We start from the raw sequence: 18,682 nt of genomic DNA, 5'->3' as shown, positions 1-18,682 counted from the left end.
TTTCTGCTGCATACTAAAGCTCAAGTACTCAAAGTACTTGTGCAATTAAGTTATGAGCTGAACTGGACACATTTTTAATGAAAGACCATTTTTTACTTGAACACACAAATGACTGATGTACAAACCATGGTTATTCAAACTTGGGTATTTGGCAGATATTTTCTTGAAAATAAATGAAGGGAGCCCGCTATGTCAGAGAAAACAAATGACAGTATTTGTTGTCAAAGACAAACTTTCAGCTTTCAAGATAAAATTAGCATTTTGGAAAGCTTACATCTGCCACCATAATCTTGTCAGCTTCCCAATACATAAAGACACTTCCTGATGAGATTTATATTCATATTAAAAAATAAGATTTCTAAATTTTAAAAGATAACTTCAATCCATACCTTACACTGTATTCAAAAGTTAATTCAAAAAATTATACTTAATGTAATACCTAAAACTATAAAACTTCTAGAAGAAAACATCGGGGAAAATCATCATGACCTTCTGCTAGACAAAAGATATAACACTGAAATCATCATCCATAAAGGGAAAAACTGATTAATGGGATTTCATCAAAATAAAAAACTTGTGCTCTTAGAAGAATGAAAAGATAAGCCAAAGACTGGAAAGAAAATATTTGCAAAGAATATATCATTTAATAAGGGACTTATATAAAGAATATACAAAGAACTCTCAATGCTCAGCAATAAGAAAGCAAAAAACTCAACTAAAAAATTAAGGAAAAACTTGACAGACACCTCTATATATATATACACACACACACAAACACATATATATATGCCAGGGTTAGAAGCAGGGAAAAAGTGTGACTAGAAAGGGATAGCACTGGGGAATGAAGGAACTGTTTGATATCCTGACTGTGGTGGTGATTTTATAACCATTTACATTTCTTGTAATACATATATTAAAATTCAAAGAACTATATACCAAAAAAAAAAAAAAAAAAAAGAGTCAATTTTAACTTATGATAACTTTTTAAAAATACTGCTATCAGCCGTATGCCAGGAACATAATAGGTCAAAAATATTTTCTGAAAGAATAAATCATCAGAGAATGTGTATTGTAAAATCTCTAACTTTTTCAATTTAAGATTTACTTTGTTGCCAAGTCCAGGATTGATTCTGTAAACTGTTCTATGGGCTTTTAAAGTTATGAGTTCTTTACCCAAAAGATTTGATTGTGTTATTCTTCTTCCCTATGCTCTTATTTGTGTCTTTTGAATTTATCTAATTATGAAAGAAATATAATAGATCTAATAAAAAAAATTTATATAATAAAATGTGTCAACATTTGAAAGGTCTGCATAATTTGGTGAACCAATATTTTCCAGATGACCAATTCACAATTTTTTTTTTTGACCGGTAAGGGGATTGCAACCCCTGGCTTGGTGTTGTCTACACCACACTCAGCCAGTGAGCCAACCAGCCATCCCTATATAGGATCCGAACCCACGGCCTCTGCGCTACCAGAGCGAGCCACGGGGCTGGCCCAAGACCAATGAATTTTAATGTAACAAAATAAAAAGCTCATTGATATGGTCTCAGATTCCATGTTGCTGCTAACCTTTATGAAACTACTACTTGTCGTATTTTGGTGTAGTATCAAAGAATATTCACAATGATCTAAAAAGGCTATTAAAATACCACCTCCATTTTCCAACTACATGTTTGTGTGAACTGGATTTTTTCATATATATACTTCTATCAAAACAACATATTGCAGCAGTTAGGATGCAGAAGCATATGTGAGAATGCAGCTGTCTTCTATTAAATCAGATAGTAAAGAAATCTGAAAATTTAAAATAATGTTACTCTTCTCACTAATTTTTTTGTTTTGAAAAACTTATTTTTCATAAAAATATTTTATGTTAACCTGTAATAAGTTTATTATTGTTACTTCAAAATGAATTTATAAATTAATATTTTAAAAGTTTCTCAGTTTTAATTTTTAATATGGCAAGTAACAATAGATATAACCCACATTAACCAAAGCTTGTTGGGGTCCTCAATAATTTTTGAGAGTGTAAAAGGGTTCTGGGTTCCAAAAATTGAGAACTGCTGGTATAGGTGACACAGATCAGTGTTTTCCAAAGTAAGCTCAGGGAACTCTGCATCAGAAACACTTGGGTGGCTTGTTATAAAATGCAGATTCCTAGGCTTTGTCCCAACTTGAATCAGGTTTTTTAATGGGCCAGCCTATATATATTTTTTCATATTTTGAAATTTTCAAACAAAGCATGTGTTTAATAAAGTTAAGGCAGTCCCTTGATAGTGTGACCAGTTTTTCCATCTGAGATTATAGACAATCACAGTGAACACAGTACCTGTTGTATCAGAGATCCAAAGTTCAGGAATTATGGCCATACTATTGTACAAATGCAGTGATGAGAGTTCTTTAGACAGTATTCCCCACAAATTAACTTAGATATGGAGAGAAGTCGACATATGGTAGTGCATTACATCTGATACATCTCCAGTTAGCTGTGGAGCGGAGTATGTATTCTCAAGGTTTCCTTCTTTCTGCTCCAGTACCAAAGCCAACCATTATGGTGGCCATTTGAGATGAGGCCGGGGAGGAGGTGGTGCAGTGATGCTGGGTTGAACACAAAAGAGTGGATCTTGGCAACTAAGACTTACAGAAGCTAAGCTAAGGAATGTGTTTTTCTAAGCCACATCTGGACCCCTGTTTAACGTTCTGCCTGATCTTTTTGCCTCAGACAAGAGGCCAACCACAGAAAAAACAGAGTGAGGATTTGGCCATATCTTTGATTCATCAGATACAGTAACACAAATCCAAAGCACTTTGGCCGTATGCATGAATATGTGTATGCGTGCGTATTCATGTTCGTATGTGTGTGTGTGGGGGGGCAGTGTTGGGAATTTCAATATTCACCTAGGAACCATGTCTTCCTGTGGTCTGCTTCCTGGATAAAACCCGATCTCCTCCTCTGTGAACTATCAAAACAGGCAACTCTGCAAGCGCCTGTAGTCAGAACAGCTAAGCAATGGCATGGGATAGAAGCTAAGATCTGGAAGTGTGTTTTTGGTAGATGGCACAGGATTTTTCTGGCCTTTCTGTGTAATAGCCACTAGGATATTTTTACAAAGTCAAGCTGTTGATATTTAATTCTGTAACACTCAGTTCACTTGTCATTTTCCTTTGTCTTCTTGATGGAGTTTTTATCCATCTCCCATCCCTTCCCCTACTCTACACTCCTTTCCCTGCCATACACATTCCAACTAAGTTTTATTTTGATTAAAATTTCTTCCCTAAAATGTTTCCTGAGTTCTGTGCAGCATAAAACATAAGAGGTTTTATTGTATTAATTTTTTCCATAAAGCAAAGGTTTTGGCTCACTATTCACTTACATGTTATTGAAGTAAGAAACACAGGTGTGGAACATTGATTTGAGCAAAAAAGTCAAAGAAATAGTATCCAGAACATAGTAGCCAAAAATATTGGAAGGATGAATTAGACTTGTGTAAGCCTAGAATGCAGGTCAGTATAACAGGCTGCATTTGTGGGTTATTATTGTAGTGTCTCTCCCTTAGTACATTGTCCCCTGATGCTAGCTGGGCTGCTGGCCAGAAAATGATGTGCCCCCTCCTGCCTTCCCGCCCTTTTCACCCCTTTTCTAAGAGGTTCTCTGTGACCATCCCCCCACCTTCAGAACCTCCCCTGAGCACCAAAGCATCATTCCTTTTTACCTCCTAGATTAAGTTTATATTTAAGGATAGTCTTCTCTAGGCTGTGCAGTTGTTGTGGTTTATGCCACTTAATTCTCTCCACAATTCCATGAGGCAGCAATTATTAGCCCCTTTTCACAAATAAGGAAAAGCGAGTGCCAGAGAAGTGATTTGCTTGAGGTTACAGCAGCTAGTGAGTATCAGAGCAAAGAATTCTGGGTGTTCAATCCACTGGATTGCTTGACTGTTCCCCACCTCTACAACTTCCCCTTCCCTTCATTCCCTAAGTGGATGCACTGAGCTAGTGTAATCTAAGCAGCCAATGAGTGATGACAGCTCAATATGCTCCCCACAGGAGAGCTTTGCATCTTGAAGGAGGGGTCTTTGACATGGGAAAGACTCAGCTGGACGTCCAGTGGAGTGGCAGAAGGCAGGGAACATGTTTGGGATCTGAAAGAGCCTTCCCAGGAACCTGAAATAATTCCATGTAGAGGAGAATCCTAATCTCGTGATCTTTTGGCTATGTCTGGCCAAAAAAAAAAAAAAAAAAATTTGTTGGGTTCACATGCTGTTTTAAAAAATTTGAATATTTTCCAACAGCTAGAAATTAGGAGATTCAACATAAAAACCTAGATTTGTAGCTTATCTTGAAAAATTAAATGTTCTAACATCACTGAGGTCATATTCTTAGGTGACAACAATTGGTTGGAGCTGCCCTCTGATGAGACTCAAGCTCTCAGGTAGTCACAAGCCCTACAGATCTCCCAGCTTGTTTCACTTATTTGTGGGCCACCCTAGGCATCTGAGTTTGAGACTCCTGAAGTAGATTAAGGCCCCTTCTGCTCATGAGAGAGGCACCATCCCTGAAGGTTGAGGCTGTAAAGAGACATGGAGGCTGAAGTTCTGTTTCTTCCATTTTTCTTCCAGAAAGGAGGCAATGAGTACGTCAGCCCCCATATCCTAAGGCTTGGAAAGTTTTGACAAAAATAAGGCCTCATGAGATAAAAAGTGCCCTAGCTTGTGGGCTGGGCTCTGTAATCTGATGAGGCAGTGTTTACATTGAGTCATACCTTTGCCTCAATCATAATTAAGGTGGTGAGGGCCAGAGAGGGCTGGCAGCCAGCTACGTTCATCATCACAATTTGACAAAAGGGATTGAAAAGTGTCTGGATCCACAAAAATGGCAATAGGCCCATAAAACTCACAGGACTTTACCCACATTAATAAGTGCCCTTTCATCCTCTAATCTGGTCCTCCCAATACCCACTCATGGGGAAAGTGACTCCCTCTGCTGATCCTTAACTATTAGTGATTATTCTCTGATCAGGGGACCACATATGAAAAGCCATCAAAAATAACATTTGCATTGTAATAATCATAGTCATAGCTAAAATCCATTGAATTTTTGCTTTATAACAGACACCACTGTGCTCAGCTCTTCTTCCAATGCCATATCTCATTTAATCCTTACAACAATCTTAGGATTTGTTACCATTATTATTCCCTTTCTATAATAGTAGAAACAGAGACCAAAGATGTTAAGTAAATTGCCAAAGATCACGCAGCTAAAACATTTTGGAGTCAGAACTCAGGTCCAGATATCAGAGATGGTACCCCTCCCGTAGGCAAAGAAGGCCTTCATCAACATTCTATTAATTTTTGAAATCTTTAATTAAAAATCCACAGTAACTAGATAAGACATGGAGTCTTGCTAATTCTGCCTGCTTCTTTTTTTTTTACAGCCAGTGCATAATGTTTCTAGCTGTATATTTTCTTTTGCACGTGGTTGGTAATAGAGCAGCTAGAGTTCTAATCATACCTTCAATATTTCTTTTAGTACTTTTTGACTGAAGATCTCAAATGCTGTTCCCATTCTTTTGCTTATTACCACGTGTTCTCTATTTGGTTCAATTCTTGATTCCAGTGATCCAGTAGCTCATCCCACTGCAAGTACACTTCAGTTTACATGCACCACATTGGGAAGCCTTTTCAATCAGAGTTTGCTTGATATACGACGGGAATTGAGCAGTCAATGGGAAAAAGTTGAGCAGATCTTGATCCTCTGCTGTAGTTTAGGCAGTAACAATGATTTCTGTTTTAAGCAGAAATGACTTATATCTTATATACAAGGAAATATGGTGTTTGTGTGTGTCTGAATGATTCTGTATCTTATAACAACATAAATATGGCTATTATTCTAACAGCCATCATTCTTCTGTTTTACTTGGGACTTCATGGGAGGGAGAAGCTCCATGTTTTTTTGGTCTCAGAGAGTTTTTATGATATTTTTTTTCTCAAAAGAAAAATGTGATGTGTGCTGAGTTTTGTTTAGATGGTAGCAGAACACAAAGGTGCAATTGCAAGTTTTTTAAAATTTGAAATTGAGTGGGTGGCTCTGAAATGTCATAGAAATCAACTCAATTAGATGTTTGGCTGGAAAACATCAAAATGCATGAACATTGCTTAGGCTGGCTTCCTACAGTCTGAAACAATGTGGCATTAAAGGTTTATTCAAAGGCATTGGTTATAGAAAAAATTCTACCCAAAACAGGGCTGAGAAAGGTGGGTTTAGGGGACTGAAAGAAAGAACTTTTTTTGATACAGGTCAGAAGTTAAAAGGGAGGCTGTGATAAAACCAAGACAACACTTTTGTGTATCAAAGCACAGACTTCACCTCTGAATTACAAAGCAGATATGCTGAGCAGCTGACCTGTCAGTCCACCATCAATCACTATTGACACCTCCAAGGCATGAGGGCACTCTGTTGAGTCCTGTGGTTGCTCTGCTTGCTGGGACTGAGAGGATCAAATAAGGCAGGAGGGTGATGAAGGAAGAGAATAGGAAGCTAAAGAAAATGAGGGGCCAAACATGGGTGGGATGTGTCAGAAAAAGGGCCGACAATCAGGGAACAAGTCTAGCTAGGGCACAGGAAATCCAGTCTAACTCTAGGCAGGGATGGAAAACCAAGGGGAGTGATCTAGGAAGAGTGTGGGAATATGGGTGAGGTTTTGGAAGTTCATGGCGGGGAGTATGGTTGTACCTAGCTGGGTAGATTTATTTCAGAAAATATTACCCCCAATGAAAGATTGAAGAAATTGAGCAGCACTCAGCCTCTAAAATGAGACCTCAGAGGTGAGGTAGACCAACAGATTCCAGATCCCAGCTATCCAGAGAGTATGGGCAGGCTCCTATTTCCACCTTCTCATAGGCACTGTGGAGAGCCTGGGAACCCCAGGCACCCCAGTCACCAGGTAAACAAGGGTTAAGTGGGTAGCATCTTTTTATTTGGGAGTACTCAGGAGGACTTTCTGGAGATTTTGTTGAAACCTTCAAATTGCAGACTCCCATATGAGGCTAAGTACCTGTATTAGTGTGTTTCTGTTGCTTATAAAAAAATAATACCTGAAACTGAGTATTTTATAAGGAAACAGTATTTGTTTCTTACAGTTTCAGAGGCTGGGAAGTCCAAAGTCCAGGGAACACAACTGGTGAAGGCCTTGTGGACACATGGATGACAATGACACAGGGGTCTCACATGACAGAATGGCAGAACAGAGGGACTTCACATGCTCTCCTTTTAAAGCCCTCAGAAGCATGCTCATGACCACATTATTAATCCATGCACTAGGGCATAGTATCAGAATCTAATCATGTCTTCAAGACCTCACCTTTCAATCACCATAATTGGATTTCCCAGCCTAAACAGTTACAATGGAAATTAAGCTTCAATAACTTTGGGGAGCCATTCAATCCACTGCAGTACTAAAGTGTGTTTTTAGGCAAAAAGCAAGGTGAGCACAAGATAATTAGGTATTCAGAGTTGATCACTGAAAGGGGACTAAATCTGGAGGTGATAACATCATCTTACCCTAGAATAGAAGCTCCACAATGATGGCAAATCATGCTGAGTCCCTTCCTCTGCCAACATTATAGGGCCCCCAGATGAGATGAACAGCCAGACAGAGTGGTTCAATGGCATGAGGACCAAAAGAGAAGTACTATTTGTAGAACTCCAGGGATTTAGGGAATGTCCCAGCTCAGGAGACCAAAACAGGCCAAGAGTAATATGTCCAGGGGAGCTGGACTTTCAGAGGCTCAGAGTGGCTGGGTGTCTAATACGACCTTGACATTCGGATAATAGAGAGTGAGCATGGAGCTCTCCATTGGTAAGGCTGGGCAGGAAGTCAGAAGTCTGGTTACTATTTTTAGCCACAATTTACTAAAGACATGTCCGGGAAACTGGAGCTCAGAGGGTTTATGGCATCTGCCTAGAGTCTTACATCTGAGGAGTGGCAGAATCAAGATTCAGCTTGACTCCAGAATCCTGCCTCTCCATGACCCCATGTTCACTGTGCTCTCTAGTAGGTGACCAAAGATAAACCAAGACACAATGAAAGCAGGTATGAGCAATGCGACTCTGACTTGTAGCTTCCTGTGGTTCCTACTACTCTCTCTACCTCAGTGATTAAATGTTTTTCATTTTTCAGCAGGCCTAAGGGACAAATAAAAGCAAAGAAGTTATTCTAACTGGTTGGAGGGTTGGTAAATTGTGGCTGCAGGTGGGTGCTCATTAGAGAGCCAAGGTTGGGAGATTGCTAATATTGTTAATGTATAAGGACTACAGGGTTCCTCTACCAAAATCTTACTTTTCTTCAAACTTTTAAATCCCCTCCGTGAGTGATTTGTCAGACTGAAAAGATTGAGGGACACCTGGAAAAGACGCAACTTGAGAGTACTATGTTCAATTTTATGCTCTAAAAGGCCAGACTAGACTGAGTGAGGCCTTAGCATTGGGTGGTCAAAGGTAGCATCAATTGAGCACAAGTCCAGGATGAAGAGAAAATGGTTGGGGAGTGTGGTGAGAGATGGATTAGGGAACATGCTTCAAGATAATGACTGTGAATACTATGAGGCTTTCTGTTCCTGCTTTTATGTGGTGCAGGCTGGCTGGGACAAGAAGTGGCCTCACATCTTAGGCACCAAGCAGAACACACATGAGTATATCTTGTTTCTTTGTCCTCTGAGAGCCCAAATTCCTCAGATAATTCTTAGGAAGAATGATTCCTATATTGAAAACAAATTTGGAAAAGCTAATGATTTAAATTTTTATGAGTACTTATCTGGAATTCGCTGAAATCTGCATTAAGGTGCTTTTCCAATTTATTTTATACCTGGCTAAAAACAGAAGCAGCCAGGTTATGGACTCTGGCCATGATTGGTAGATAGAATGCTTTTGTTAATTCCACCATCTCTGCAGAAAATAAATGTCCATCACTTAATTTTCCCCCTGACATTTGTGGCCACCAGTTATAGTAATGGTAAGAACTGACTGAACCATGAGCCACATCTGTGCAGATCCCAACTTAATTCATCTCTTTCTTGTCATAAATATTACAAGATAACATATCTGTACAGAGCTGCAAATCTAGTCCAGCTTGTAATAGCTTCAAAGTGAACTTGCTATCATGAAGGTCTGTCACTCTATATGTATGTCTATCTTGATCTGTGTCGGATTGTGCTTACTTAATCTGCTTTATATGCCCCCTTTTTTCTTTTACTATTTACATACTTGATTCCATCATCTTTATTAACCATAGATTTTTGTGATTTTCTTTAAAAAGTTCGATACTCATTCAACTAAGACACTATCAGAGAGGTTGACTTGATTTGGAGTGTTATCTTCAATAAAAGTAGCAAACTTGGTAAGAAATGAATGGGAAAATCTACAACTCTGCTAGGTTGGGGTTCTGGTTGGGGCATGTAGTGCACAAGCCAAAAATTTAATAGGAGGATACTGAAACTGAGAGAACCATAGAAGGGTTAGATACATTCTCCAAATACCAAAGGCTAACTAGGAAACCCATGGGCATTTAGAGAGGAGACTTGAGAGGGCTCAGCTGAATGTAAAAGATAAGGCATATTTGAAAACTACCTAAAGTATACTACACACTATCAGTTGATGATATACTATTATAAGAAAAAGACATATATTATAAACTCTAAAGCAACCAATAAAATTAAACAATAATTATAGCTGATAAGCCAACAAAGAAAAGAGCAAAGGTCTGACATAAATGGCCTCAACTTCCATCTTAAGAGACTAGGAAAAAAATGGGTACAAAATAAGTAGAAGAAAGGAAATAATAAGGATAAGAGTGGAAATCAATGCACTAGAAAACAGAAAACAATAGAAAAACATCAATGAAAGCAAAAGCTGATTCATTTGCTGTGCAGAAGCTTTTTAGTTTGATATAATCCCATTTTTTAGTTTTTTCTTTTGTTGCCTATGCTTTTGAGGTCTCACAAAGTCATTGCCAAGTCCTACATCCTGAAGTATTTCCCTTATGTTTCCTTTCAGCAGTTTTATAGTTTCAGGTCTTATATTTAAGTCTAATCCATTTTGAGTTGATTTTGGTATATGGTGAGAGGTAAGGATCTAGTTTAATTCTTCTACATATGGATGTCCAGTTTTCCCAGCACCATTTATTGAAGAGGCAGTCTTTTCTCCAATGTATGTTCTTGTTGTCTTTGTGAAAGATCAGTTGGCTGTAAGTATGTGGGTTGACTTCTGGGTTCTCTATTCTGTTCCATTGGTCTGAGTGTCTGTCATTATGTGAGTACTATGCTGTTTTGGTTACTTTAGCTTTGTTCTATAGTTTGAAGTCAGGGAGTGTTAACAGGGTGAAAAGACAACCTATGGAATGGGAGAAAATATTTGCAAACTATGCATCCAACAAGGAATTAATATCCAGAATATACAAGGAACTCAAACAACTTAACAGTAAAAAAATGAGTAACCCAATTAAAAAACTGGGCAAAGGAGCTGAATAAGCACTCCTCAAAGGAAGGTATACAAACGGCCAACAGATACATGAAAAAATGCTCAACATTACTCAGTCTCAGGTAAATGCAAGTTAAAACCAAACTGAGATATCATCTCACCCTAGTTAGAATGGCCATTATCAAAAAGGAAGAGAATAACAAATGCTCATGAGGATGTGGAAAAAGGTGAACTTTCCTATGCTGTTGGTGAGACTGTGCAGCCATTATGGAAAACAGTATGAATGTTCTTCAGACAACTACAGATACAACTACCATATAATCGAGCAATCCCTCTTTTAGGTATATACCCAAAAGAATAAAAATCATCATGTTGAAGGGATACCTGCACTCCCATGTTTATCACAGCTCTGTTTACAATAGACAAGAGTTGGAACCAACCTAAATGCCCATCAACAGACAATTGGATAAAGAAAATTTGGTATAAATACTCAATGGAGTACTACTCTGCCAAAAAAAAAGAATGAAATTCTGCCATTAGGAGCAACATGGGTGAACTTAGAGAAAATTATGTTAAGTGAAATAAACCAGGCACAGAAAGAGAAATATGGCATGTCCTCACTCATAAGTGGGAGCTAAAAAATTAAAGAAACAAGAAAACAAAGATAAGAAAGAAAGAAAGAAAGAAAGAAAGAAAGAAAGAAAGAAAGAAAGAAAGAAAGAAAGAAAGAAAGAAAAAAAGAAACAGCAATCACAATAATATGTTGAATTTTTAATGAAAAAGAAGACAAAACTGTGGTTATTAGAGGTGGGACAAGGAGAAGGAGAGGGAGGCTAGTGAGAAATTGGTGAAGGGTAACAAGGATTGATTACATTTTGTAAACATGAGTGTGAAGGTTAATTCTAGGTGTCAACCTCATTAGATGAAGAAATACTGAGAAACCTGGTAAAGCTATCTTTTTAGGTGTGCCTGTGAGGGTGTTTCCAGCAGAGATTAGTATGACAGTCTGAGTGGACTGGGTGGGAAAGACCCACCCTCAATGTGGGTGGGAGCCATCCAATCCACTGGGGGTCTGGAGAGAATAAAAGACAGAGGAAAGAGGTGAAGCTCTCTCTTGATCTTCTGGAGCTGGGATACAATCTTCTCTCCTGTCTGTGGACATCAGAGCTCGAGACTCTTCAGCTTTTGGGTTCCCGAACTTACACCAAGGAAACCAACATCTTCCCTGGTTTTGAGGCCTTTGGACTTGGACTGAGCCACACTACCAGCATCTGGTTTATAGACAGCCTATCGTGAGACTTTTCTTCATAGTCACGTGAGCTAATTCCCCTAATAAATCCTTCTCATATAATTATAACATATCCTATTGATTCTGTCTCTCTGGAGAACACTGACTAATACATATGAATGTACTAATTATCCTGATTTGATCACAGGTATTGATTTTCAAATCTGTACCCCACGAATATGTATAATCAATTATGTTTCAATAAAAATACTGTCCAAAAAAGGCTGATTCTTTGAGAAGATCAATAAAAACTGATAAGCCTCTAGTCAGACTTATTGGGGGGGGGATAGAAAGGAGACATAAATTACAAATATCAGAAATGAGAGAGGTTTCATCACTATAGATTATACAGATATTGGAAAGGATAATAAGGGAATATAATAAACACCTTAAGCTAATAAAATTGACAACAGAAAAATTGACAATGAAAAAAATTCCAAGCTACCAAAACTGTCTTAGGAGAAAAAACAAATAATGTAAATAGCCCTACATCTATTAATGAACTTGAATCTATAGTTAAAAACCTTTTCACAAAGAAAATTCTAAGTGCAGGTGCCTTCCCTGGTGAATTCTATCAAACATTTAAGGCAGAAATAATACCGGTTTTGCACAATTTTCTTCCAGAATATTAAAAAGGGGGAGATACTTCCCAACTTGCCCAGTGAGGCCACAATTACCCTGCTATTACAATCAAAGAAAGACATCACAGGAAAAGAAAACTACAACCACAGTATACCTCATGCACATAGATGTAAAAATTTTAACAAGACAAACATCACTGAGATGTCAGAAGAGATGTTAGAACCTTGATGTTGCTCCCCCCAAGTCAGCAACCTACAACTATTAAAACACAAAAACTGCCATCTTGTAATCACTAGAACTTGGGGAAAGAGGAGAGATCCAGTGAGTCCATGAAAGAGTGGAAAGCCTTGGCAAGCAAGAGGAGGAATCACCCAGATCAGACCCAGAACCAGCTGCAACCTGGGGCAGTGTTGCACAGTGCAGAGCGCAGCTACCAACCCACAAAACAGGTACCTGGAGATGTCAAAGCCTCAGCAGTGCCCTTTGCATGAAGATTCTTGGAATCTGCAGGGGAGAAGGGTGCTGTGACCACTAGTAAAAAAAAAATCACTTTGAAGGCACCATCCCATTTCCAAGACCAGCAAAGCTACTCACAAGCTTCCCCTGTGCCTATACAGGAGGGAGGGGCCATAGCTGAAGGGAGGAAGGAATCACTCAGAGATCAGTGAGTCTTTGTGGGGGACTCATGCAGGGCCTGCCACATGGGAAATATTTGCAATGCCTTGGGGGCTGATCCACCAGTGGTGTATCAGAGAGTAGTGTAGGCAGCTGATCTGCCTTATGATCAGCACAGGCACCACACAGTGGAGAATGGTCCATGAGATAAAACTTTAGGGGGCACAATTTGCAGGAAAGACTCGGTCCTGGGATGAATTTTCCACAGAGCCTAGTTGCATTTGTGGTGACCCCACATGACTCAAAAGTGATTAAAATACTGACATTTAGAATCTAATCCATGCACAAAGTTTTTCCCAGTCTGAGAAACAGCAGCAAGGCAGCAATTTAGCTCAGGCACAGAGTGCAAGTTCCAGTCCTTGCAGGAAGTTTCTCCCAATCTGAGAATTAACCACAGGACAGCAAATTAGTTCTAGTGAAGTCTTCAAGTGGTCGTGGTTGCTATTAATCCACCGCAGAATGGAAGAAACCACAGACCCAAGACAAAGTCCTGAAATTGAGCAGGGAAGGCATAACACTACCAAATAACACCTATGAAACCTAGAAGGGGTAGCCATCTCCTCAAATGCACAGGCATCCATGTAAAGACACACAGATTGAGAAAGAACAGAGAAATATGACACAATCAAAGGAAATGAACAATAGCACAGGAAATCACAAGAAAATAGAGGTAAAATCTTGATGTTTGGAAAACAATCCAGGAGCAGAACAAGAAACATGACAAAGAAATAGAATAAAAAACCAAGTAGAAATTCTATAAATGAACAATACATTATCTGAGCTGGAAAACTCGATAGCTGCAACAGCAGACTTGGTCAAACAGAGGAAATAATCAATGAGCTCAAAGGTACAACATACAAAAGTATCCAATCAGAGGAGCAAAAAGAAAAAAAAAACAAAGAAAAATGAAACAGAATTGCAACAATTATGGGACTCCTTCAAGCAAAATAACCTCTACATAATTGATGTGCCCAAAGGAGAAAAAAAAGAAAGAGACCTAGGAAGCATAGTTAAGGAAATAATGGCTGAAAATTTCCTAAGTATGGAAAAAGATGACAGCATCCAGTTATAGGAAGCTCAGAGGCTGCCAATCAAATTCAATCCAAGGAGGAACACCCCAAGGCACATTATAATCAGATCATCAAAAACCAAAGACAAAATAAGGATACTGAAAGCAATAAGAGAAAGGAAACACATAACATTCAACAGACCCTCAATATGAATCTCAGAAGATTTTCTCAGTAGAAGCCCTATAGGCCAGGAGAGAGTGAAATAATATATTTAAAGTGCTGAAGGAAAAAGACTGTCAACTAAGAATTCTCTCCGGCAAAATTAACCTTTGAATATAAAGGAGAAATAAAGTCTTTCTCAAACAAAAGCTAACGGAATTCCTTAACACTAGACCTGCCTTACAAGAAATGCTAAAATGAATTCTTCAGTCTGAAAGAAGACAATGCTAAGGAGCAGCAAGAAAACACTTGAAGGTACAAAATTCACTTTACTTAATAATTACACAGACAACCTTGGAATAATCCAATATTGTAAGGGTGATGAGTAAAACACATATTCTTAGTATGAAGACTAAAGGACAAACCTAACAAGACAATAACAAATACAACAACATATAAAAGACAAGCAATAAAAGAAGTAACTTGAAACAACAAAATGTCAAAAGGGGGAGGGATAACATCAAAAGGTAGAGCTAGATTTGTTGTTTTTCTTTTTTCTTAACAATAAAAGTTGTTAATAGTTTAAAATAATCTGCTATAAATATAATATGTTTTTGTAGGCCTCATGGAAACCATAACACAAAACCTATAATAGACATACTAAAAATAGCAACAAATCAAAATATACTACTAGAGAAAACCACTTAAACACAAAGAAAGATAGTAAGAATGGGAAAAAAGGAAAAAAGATCGTCCAAAGAACCAGAAAAAGGAATAAAATAACAGTAACAAATCTCTATATATCAATAATAACTCTAAATGTAAATGGATTAAATTCCCCAATTAAAAGACAGAGGCTAGGTGGACTTGTTTGGTATGTACCCAAAGGAATAGAAATCATCTTGTTGCAGGAATACCTGCACTCCCATGTTTATTGCAGCTCTATTTACAATAGCTAAGAGTTGGAATCAACCTAAATGTCCATCAACAGATGACTGGATGAGAAAAATGTGGCATATATATTCAATGGAATATTACTCTGCCATAAAAAAGAATGAAATTCCACCATTCACAGCAACATGGATGAACGTAGAGAAAATTATGTTAAGTGAAATAAGCCAGGCACAGAAAGAGAAATACCACATGTTCTCACTCATAAGTGGGAGGAAAATAAAGTAAGAAAGTATAGAAAGAAAGAAAGAAACAATCACAATAATACATTAAACTTTCAAAAAAAAAAAAAAAAGGAACAGAACTGTGGTTATTAGATGTGGGAAAGGGAGGGGGGAAGAGGATTAGCAAGAAACTAGTTAAGGGTCACAAAGATTGATAATGTTTTGTAAACATGAGTATACTAGTTATCCTGATTTGATCACCACATATTATACACATGTATTGATATTTGATTCTGTATCCCAGAAATATACATATAATCAATAAAATAAAGAAAAATAAAAGACACAGACTGGCTGAATGGATTTTAAAACAAGAACCAACAATATGCTGCCTATAAGAAACTCATCCCACCTATAAGGACATACATTGACTGAACATGAATGGACAGAAAAAGATATTTCATGCAAATAGAAATTTAAAAAGAGCAGGAATAGCTATACTTATATCAGACAAAATAGACTTCAAACCAAGGAAAGTAAAAAAAGATAAGAAAGGTCATTATATACTGATAGAGGGATCAGTTCAACAAGAGGATATAATTAAATTAAAACCATAATGAGATATCATAATACTCCGGTTAGAATGGATATTATCAAAAAGACAGAAGATGACAAATGCTGATGAAGATGCAAAGAAAAGGGAACTCTCCTACATTTTGGTGGGAATATAAATTGGTATAGCCATTGTGGAAAACAGTATGGAGGCTCCTCAGAGAACTAAAAGTTGAATTACCTTATGCCCCAGCAATCTCACTACTGGGCATATATTCAAAGAAAATGAAATCAACATATCAAAGAAACACCTGCACTCCCATGTTCATTGCAACACTCTTCACAATACCCAAGAGATGGAATAACCTAAATGCTCATCAAAGGATGAACGGATACAAAACTGTGGCTTTCTATCAATGAAATACTATTCAGTTACAAAAAGTAAATAAATAAATTCTGTCATTTGTAGCAACATGGATGGAACTGGAGACCATTATGTAAAGTGAAGTGAGCCAGGCACAGAAAGACAAATACCATATGACCTCACACATGTGTGGAATCTATTTTTTAAAAAAGGTTCCCATAGAAGTAGAGGGTACAATAATGGTTACTAGGGGCCAGGAAGGGGAGGGAAAATGTGAAAAGAGATAGTTGTGGATCAATGTGTACAAAGGTATGTTATCTACCCTAAATGAATCAATGTACACTATATGCATGTATTGAAACAATTCACTGTATGCCACAAATATGTACAATTAAATGTTAAAATGAAACAAAATTTAAAAATTCTAATAAAATTTTGGCAAATCAAGCCCAACAATTTACAAAAAAGAAAATTCACAATGACCAAATGAGGTTTATCCCAGGAATGCAAAATTGATTTAATATTTTGAAGATCAATCAATACAGTTTACCATATTAACAAACTAAAAAAACCTTATATTATAATCTCAATAGTCATAAAGAAAGCATTTAACAAAATTCAACACCCATTCCTGGTAAAAATTCGCACCGAACTAGGAACAGAAACTTCCTCAGCCTGACAAAGGGCATCTATGAAAAACCTACAGTTAACATCATAATATGGTGAAAACTAAATGCTTTCTTCCTAATCAGGAATGAATAAAGGTTGTAAAAGTTCTAACCAGTGCAATAAGGCAAGAAAAATAAATAAAAGACATCCAGACTGGAAGAATAAAACTGTGTGCATTCAAATACAATATAATTTATGTGAAAAATCTGATGAAATCTGCAAAAAACAAAAGCACTGTTACTAATTTACCAAGTTTATCAAGGTTGCAGGACATAAGATCTATAAACAAAAATTAATTTTATTTCTATGTAACATTAATGAACAATTGAAAATTAAAATTTTAAAACAACACCACTTAAAATAGCATGAAAAATATGAAATAATTTGGGATAAATATAACAAGGTATGTGAAAGATCTGCACACTAAAAACTAGAAGACATTGTTGAGAGAAATTAAGAAAGACCTAAATAAGTGGATAGACATACTGCATTTATGGGTTAGAAGACTCAATATTGTTAAAATGAAGATTCTCTGCATACTAATTTATAGATTTAATGCAATTGCAAACAAAATCTCAGCAGGAGTTTTTGGTAGAAATTGAAAAACCAATTCTAAAATTCATATGGAAACGTAAAGAGCCTAGAATAGCCAAAACAACTTTTATTTTTTTATTTTATTTTATTAATTTTTTTTTACATTCTATGATGTTGTTGCAGAGCAATTGGGAGGGAAGGGGAGAGGGGAAAGGGGAGGGAAATGTGATGGAAGAAGGAGGAAGGAGGAGGGGTGGGATGGAAGCCCATGGCACCCCCCACATTCCCACAGGGGAGACTGGGGGGCTTCCAGCAGTGGCCTGGTCATTACTAGGCTGGGTGCAGATGTCAGGGGTTTGTGGCAAAAACCCTCGCCTCCTACTTCCCAGCTCGGAAACCCAGGGCCCTTCTTGCTGCAGCTTGGTGGTTGCTGCTGGGCTGGCTGAAGGTGTGGGGGAGCTCAGGGCACTTCCTGTTGGTGGCTCAGTGGTCATTGCTGGGGTGGTTGTGCTTGTGAGGGAGGTGTGGCTGAGGCCCTTGGCCCCTACCATCAGGACTGGTTGTGGGTGTTGGGGTGCATGGCTGAGGACCCCAGCCCTCCCCCCTTTCTGGCTTGGTAGCCCAGGGGACTTCTGGCCCTCCTAGGTGTTATAGGTGTCCTTTGGTGAAATGAGACCTTTACTAGTTAATATCAAACTTTTTCTCTGGTTGTGGGTACTTTGTTTTTACTTTCGGTTCTGTGTTGGATTATTTGCTATTCCCACCATCAAACTCTGCACTGGAACTAATTTGCTGTCCTTTGCTTACTTCTAAAATGGGGGAACTTCCTGTGAGGACCAGTACTTGAACGCTATGGTTGAGCTAAATTGCTGCTTTGCTGCTGGTTCCCTAGGGAAGGCTTTATGTGCAGCTCAGGTTTTATTGGTTGACTTTATAGGTACTTCCAGTTCTAGTGAAATCTGGTGCATCTGAGTTGTGTAGAAACACTGGTATGGGCCTGAGTCGTTTCGTCAAACTGTACCCCATGCAATTCTATATTCCTGACCAGTCTCCTCTGAGTGGTCCTATGCTGATTGGGGGGCAGATCAGCTGTCCTTGCTGTGCCTCAATGTTCCCCCGGTGGGCCCACTGCTTGTGCTCTAAACACTTCCCATGGGACAGGCCATGCTCCAGTCCCTTGCAATGATTCACTGGCCTCTGAGTGGCTCCTCTTTTTCAGTTGTTGTGACTCCTCAGTCCTACATGGGTCCACAAGAAC

This window comes from Cynocephalus volans, chromosome X, assembly GCF_027409185.1.
Source record: "Cynocephalus volans isolate mCynVol1 chromosome X, mCynVol1.pri, whole genome shotgun sequence".
Classification (NCBI taxonomy): Eukaryota; Metazoa; Chordata; class Mammalia; order Dermoptera; family Cynocephalidae; genus Cynocephalus; species Cynocephalus volans.
Note: the sequence above shows the minus strand (reverse complement) of the source record.